Here is a 7,164-nt window from a genome sequence, read left to right as displayed (position 1 = left end):
GTATAAATCGCACCAAAACAAATTAAATTCCATATGCAAAAAAGTTGTAATCAGTCAGACAATCCAATCTGCCAGCGTGAAAGGCCACGGTGAACAGCAAAGACTAACGTAGATCAGTAGTCCGACATTCAGAGGCACAGCGAGGGATTTTGGGCCCCATGAAAAGATATCACATTGGGCCCCACTACAACAGGCCACACCAACCCTGCACAATTGCTGTAACCACACACCTCCAGAACCCAATCGACCCATTCAAAGCTTTAAATAACTCTACCTTTGCAGACTTGCAACTCTCTTGTAGTCCAATATTTACTGTACGATACTTACTGATAGTGAGCTGTGAAAATATAACACTGTGCAGACATGCATGCAACATTCTGCATACAGCAGAATTCACTATTTGATGCAAGACTGATACCCTCTATAAGATTTTACAGTCTAAATGTAATTTTAATGGTACAATTGTTGAATGGAAAATGATCTTAACATTAATGAATAACTTAAAATAAATATAACTTAAATATACATTAACCTCTTCAATTAAAATAAATTAACATTATCATCTATAGCATATAACAAACAAAATAATAAAAAGAAGCAGATTTTTTTAACTAAGTATACATACCAACTAGAAAATAAGCAGCTGTAAAAGTGGAAATGGAAAACAAAATGGAAATGAAAAGGCCTGATGGTGGCGCTAGAGGAAAGGTCAAGTGGTCACCAAATCAATAGGTTTCTTCCACTTGGGGTCTTGATTGCGCACAACAAATTTTATGGCAATCCAGCCATTACTTTGAGATATATCTTGTTCTCATTCTGTTCTCAGCCTGTGGTTATCATGTGTGTAGTGATCCAATATCCATAGCCATGCCATTTAACAGTTATCACTGGCCCGTGCACAGCCTTACTCACCAAGAGCCCAGCGCCGAGCCTTCTTGTTAGCAAAGTCACTGATCAAGTCTTTGAAGTCCAGCTTTCTAGCTAACTGACTTTCAATGGACAGCATGGCAAGACTGCAAAGCCTGTCCTGGAACATAGTGGACCTCAAATAGTTTTTTTTAATCCGTTTTAGCTTACTGAAAGCTCTCTCGCCACCAGCAACAGTCACAGGCAGTGTGCAAAATATACGTAAAGCAATGCACACTTCTCCAAAAATGCTTTGCATCTGCATCTTACAAATTGCATTCAGGAGACCAAGAGGGGACAAGTTACGGGGGATAGTGGCAGCATATACAGTGTTCAGGTGTCTTACTTAATTTTGAAACTCAGGTGTAAGATTTCTGGAATACTTCATGATCAGTGGTTGGGACACAGAAGGGACTTTATCCTCACTAATCTGCCCAACTTTCAGAACAGCAGAACATTATTCTACAATTTTTGCAGTGGTCTGGAACCCAGTGTCCATGTCACTTATGATGTTGTCCATAGCAGTAAAAAACACTGTGTTCTGAAACATCGTTGCTGCACTGTCCTGAGCTGTCTCCTCTTGAGAGGTCTCATCATGGAATCTCTTCCTTTTCCTCATGGCAGCTGTGTTCATTGCTAAATTGAGATGCAACATCCATTTGCGTAGCAATCAGTGTTGCCTCAGACAGGAGAGACTCCCATCCATCTCTAAGAGTCTGCATCTCTTCCTTTAAGGCTCTGATATTGGTTGCCTTTGTGTCAAGTGAGATTTTTCCTGACTGGAGAATCACATTCCAGATCTCAATGCATTGCAGTACCAGCAACTATGCCAACTGACATGTCATTCAACACAATGCTGCTCACCTCCTTCTACAGTTAGGAGTAGGGCTGGTTCAGGGGTATGGGGATGGCTACACAGGGCTGCTGAGCCTGACACTGCATCTGTTGGGCCTGGCACCAGGCAGGGGCAGCAACAACTAATTTAGTATGAATAGCTTGCTAAAAGTTTGCCTGCATTTATTAAATGTTGGCTAAAAGAGGAGCGAAATGTACACTCAGAATGTTCTGTGAAGATATTAAGTAACTAATGTTAGGAGAGCAAAAGTTGCCTATTTCACTATGGATTAAGCTAACAGGTTAATTTCCACCACTCAAGGACTACACCCACCTTCCTTTGTGAAAAATTGGGTGACATACAGTCGCCCTTTCTTTTCTCTCTCCTGTCCTTCTTTTCTTTCTTTTAGTTTTTGGAAGCCAGATTTTTCTTTAGGAAGCTGCGACATGATGCTCCGGCACTTCTCACTCGCAATTCACTGCTAGGGGGGGTTGGGCAATACAGAGGCTCTCTGCATGTTTACTTTTTGTCCTAAACAGGAAAAGATAAAGAACCGTTAGATGTATTAGTACATTGTAAATCAATTATTATAATAATGATGATAGGTTAATGATTTAATATTGAAAAAAATGTACCTAATGTTCTAATAATTTCTTATTAGGCCGTTAGAATCGTCCTAACTTTTCCCCCCCATATGGCGCCCCTGCCAACAATATACATAAGTAGATCCGATACTGGTTGATCCTGCGACACGGCTACAGTACACACTTTTAAATACACCAAAACAAACTGGGTATCAACGAGCTTTCAAGCTGAGGTTTGAACAATTACTCTCTCGCGACACTGTCACAACCCACTTCTGCGCAGCTGATGCTGGCTATTTAATAGGGAATTAAAGGGGAAGCGCCCCATCGGCAGGAGAAACACTGAGACGGTTCAGACAAATTCAATGCTGTCACAACGCGTCGGTTTTGTTGCGAAACAACCAACCTGCCTAAAACAAAAGATAATTTAGCTTACCAGTCTCAACGTCACTGTTGACGTTGAGACTGGTGTTTTGCAGGTACTATTTAATGAAGCTGCAGTTGAGTACTTGTGAGGTGTTTGCGCAACGCATAGGGTGTTTGCGTTTCACCCCAACGACCAGGGTTCCCGTTCCTGTCTCTCCGTTCACTACAGTATTGTAACTCTGCACTATTACATAATGATAGATAAGTGCTATTTGCGTAGGAAAATATAATGCTCCATTGTTTATACTTTTGTTGCTGACCCGGTTTATGAGGGCCTGCAGAAGTTAATGTATGTGACTATAATAACATTATACTACTGTAATTACTTCATATAGGATGTGTAACCATCCCTGGAAAACAAAATGCTCAATACGGAAAGGATCAATGTTAAGTCAGTTCACATAATGGACTAAATGAACGGATGGGATTCATCTTCCGGTAAGTCAGCCCATTTTAGATAATGAGAACCCACTAAATTCATGTAAATTGCACACCCTGACCCTATTCAATATATTGATAATTGTGCAATTACTATAGCTACCCACTGTTCATCATTCAGTGTGCAAAATAGAGGGACTATGCACCCGATTGCATTATATAGTATCCCGAATGAGTGACTGGCAAAGTGCCAATCTATACGCCTCCATACCCCCACTGTCCTCTTTTATGCTTACTCACTAGGCCTGTTGAGTGATGCACACTTCTTTTTAACCTGACCAATTAACAATGGGGAAGTCTCTAAGCACGTTGTAGACGCATGAGCACGAACTGTATTACATGAGAGGGGTATTCTGCAATTTTGTGTGCCAACATTAGCATGTTAGTGTTGCAGCTGTGCTGGAACTACGTTTGTTTTGTTAGGCATGTCAATGATCTTTGAGACATTTTAAAACTAAGGCATAGGGCCTTCACTAAGCTACAGTATATGAAGTCATCTCAAGCAGTAAACCTGAATGCATGCATATTTCTGTCTATAGTTCTATAGAAACATTCCTATTGGTTTACATTTCATTACCAGCTTCTCCCAAGGCCTATGACTCAAATTGACATGAAGCAGGATGGATTGGCTGGTAGTTCACAAATAAAGAAGCTCAGAAAGGTAAGAAATAAATTAGCCTAGATCCAGATCACTTTTTAAGCTTATGACCCGAGTCATTCCAAATATTAGCAAAAACACCGGTCTCCGGTTCAAAGAAGTGTAATTATGCGTGCACGCATTTTGCCGTTCTCTTCCGGTGGAAATGTACAGTATCTCCATGACCTTGCACTAAATTATTGATCCCTCCGTTGTCAAAACGCAAGTCTGTATGTGTAATCAGTAAGAACAAACAATAAGTTAACCCTTGTGCACATTCAGCTAACACAAGCTCACACCTGTTAGTCTGGCTGATACCAAACTCAAAGTCCACCTGACTTCAGAATCTGGAGAGACTGTTTGATGTTGTCAGAACGATGCGGCGATAATGAAGGGAGTTGTGCTTTTACTGCTTTGTTCTCCTCTGTGTCTTTCTCAATCAAACACCCACATGTACAGCCACACACAGTCCCGAGCGCTGCCCCCTTCCATTACAACTGTTGGATTTGCACCAACAAAGACTCCTGTCCAGACCAGTGGGTCATAGCACTCCCTCACTGTATACCACATAGGTTGCGTCATCCGGGCTACACACCTGTATACATATTATGGTAGGCTGCTGAGGGGAGGACGGCTCACAATAATGGCTGGAATGGAGTCAATGGAATGGTATCAACCACATGTGTTTGATACCATTCCATTGACTCCATTCCAGCCATTATTATGAGCTGTCTCCTCCTCAGCAGCCTCCACTGGATGATAGTGTTTGTGTGTGTTCACTTAAACAATGACATACACGTATAACTCAAACGTTCATGTGTTTTAAAGGTGTGTATGTGTACAAAGGCTTTGAGAAGATTGAAGAAATGGAACGCCTTCAAATTTGGCGGACATCACAGAAATCGATTAAATTCGATTGATTTCTGCGACATTTTTGGTTATCGTTGAGTCCAAATTCAGCCATAAAAGAAAGGTACTTTATTCAATAGGATGATGTTGATATTGCAGTCTTCTTGATGTGTTAATCTTTCTTTTCCATGTAAATACATATATTTTTTTAACAATGGAGTAGATACAAGAATAGACACTAATACAGTACTGTATATGTGGTTTACCAAACTGTAAAGTACTTGAACACTTCACAGATCTGTCTGCTTTGTATTGCGTTTTGTGTCATGTCTTTTATTCAATTTTTATTTCACAGTACAACTGGGTCTTTGGGATGTTGGAGGTCAACAGAGGTAATAGATGACCCGATTTGAAAATGGTACCTTCAAGCTCACGCAGAGTACTGATCCCGATCATTAGAAAACAACATCAAAAGAGGATCAACCATCTACAGTGACTCGTGGAGAGCATATGTGCAGGCGCTGAATCCACTAGGTTATCAGCATCACACTGTGAACCACAGGCAGAACTTTGTTGATCCACATTCGAGCAGCCACACACAGCACATTGAACGCTCTTTGCAGATGATCAAAAAACAGGTCTGGAGACTAAAAGGGAATCAATCAGAGAAAATGTTGAAGAACCATTTGAAATGTATTGAATGGACTTACTGGTTGGGCAAAAAACACAGGGGAGGCATCTTCGGACAACTGATCAACAACATTAAGAAGAGATATAAAGTGTGACTGAATTTTTTGGAGGGAGAAAAGCACATATTGGGCCCATCTTCAAATACCGTTGGAGGTGTGGAGAAGTAGATCTGGAGATAATTTCACTTTTGTTCTGTTATTGATCTGTCATTGTATTTTGTGATCACAGTATTTTCATTTGCCATAGAAAATAAAAAAAGCTTAAAAAAATTAGATTTAAAAAAAAATATTGTTAACTTTACAAATTACAACATTAAGAAAGAGAAACTTCTGGAGTATCGCAAAATATGGTTTGGGTCCCTCAGTCCAGAGCTATTAAATTAAAATAAAAGAAGAAGGCAAGGGGAAAGCTTTGGTCTATAACACCAAAGATTTGGTAGATTAACCATGTTCTGTTAATTAGGCCAACATGGTGTTTTGAAATTTTCCAGTTTGAATGTTTTTTGCATCTCCTACATCATGAAGCCTAATATATTGAAAAACTCTCTGAAAAATCTGTTTTAATTCTTAAAGAAGTGTTTTTCTTTTTCAGTTTATACTTTTATGGCAGTTTGCTGTGAGACTTGTGCCTTAGTAGATCATTGAAAAATATTTGCTTCCGTCGTTTTATTTTTTTGTGAAATGCTACCTCAGATAACCATTCTTAAAGAAGAATGTCTGCACCACATGTTTCGTTGTTCTTTTTCAGTTGATACATTTATGGCAGTTTGCAGACACTTGTGCCTTCGTAGATTAGTAAAAAAAATATTTTTACAAAAATGTTAAATTGTGAAATGATACCTCGGATAACAATGTTTAAGTAAACTATTCAAATGTTTTTACATTACAAATGTCCTCTCAGGAAAACTATGGCAATGTTATCATGTAATAAAGCTGTTCCTAAGAGATTATCTTCCTCTTGCTGACTTTTTTATGGTTGTTGCTATATCTGTCTTTTACAATAGCGTACAGAAATTAAGTGAAACTTCCAGAAGCTTTAAAATGAGGGCCAGGATGTCAGGATGGGTAATGTACAGTATAAATACACACTAATTACAAGTAAGTATTCGTCAAGATATACTTAATTTTAACTAGCTAAATCCTGTGTAACACCTAGTAATTACATTGTACTTACGCAGATATTACATGTACTCTGTGGTGTACAAATTTGTTTAGTCTCCCACTTATATAGTGCTTCTAGAAGCTTTAATTCTGAGTTCCAGGTTGTTAGGATGGGTAATGTACTGTATAAATACACATTAATTACAGGTAACTACCCCTCATGAGACACTTCATTTTAACAAGCTAAATCCAGTGTAACAGCTAGTGATTACATTGTACTTAGGCAAATATTACATGTACTACGCTTTGAAATAATGTATTTTTCCACATCTGGGTTGACACCTATATTAGATCCCAGTCAGTGAGGCTGACCTACTGATCTGTTTTTACCAGCTTAACCAAGTTACCCCTGATGGTATACTTTATTTTGAGGGCAAGTGCTAGCAACAACACTGAGTGCACATTCAAGGGTAAGTAATTAGAGCCTATTGAGTATAGGCTATAATCTCTAAGACACCCATCACATCCATGAGGGATCACAACCTTTGTGACATTTGTTACTGTATGCAGCTGAGAAGAAGCGAAACACTAAGTTAGTGAATTTAGTGGAAACCTGCCCATGTGTAACAACCATGGTAACAATAATAATTTGTTACACTGCTGTAATTACAGTGCCTTCGGAAAGTATTCAGACCCCTT

The 7,164-nt window shown here is 39.2% G+C and overlaps 1 long non-coding RNA gene across 1 annotated transcript; it reads left to right on the top strand.

Moving 5' to 3' along the window:
• Positions 1–2,925: 2,925 nt before the first annotated feature.
• Positions 2,926–6,314, top strand: LOC106613512 (uncharacterized). Its single transcript, XR_001330495.2, has 4 exons — positions 2,926–3,189; positions 3,770–3,850; positions 4,655–4,799; positions 5,031–6,314. It is a non-coding gene; the product is annotated as an uncharacterized LOC106613512 (long non-coding RNA).
• Positions 6,315–7,164: the final 850 nt, after the last annotated feature.

Source organism: Salmo salar, chromosome 01, assembly GCF_965601325.2.
Source record: "Salmo salar chromosome 01, fSalSal1, whole genome shotgun sequence".
NCBI classification, from domain to species: domain Eukaryota; kingdom Metazoa; phylum Chordata; class Actinopteri; order Salmoniformes; family Salmonidae; genus Salmo; species Salmo salar.
The sequence above is the reverse complement of the archived record's forward strand: the minus strand, read 5'-3'. Positions and strand labels throughout refer to the sequence as shown.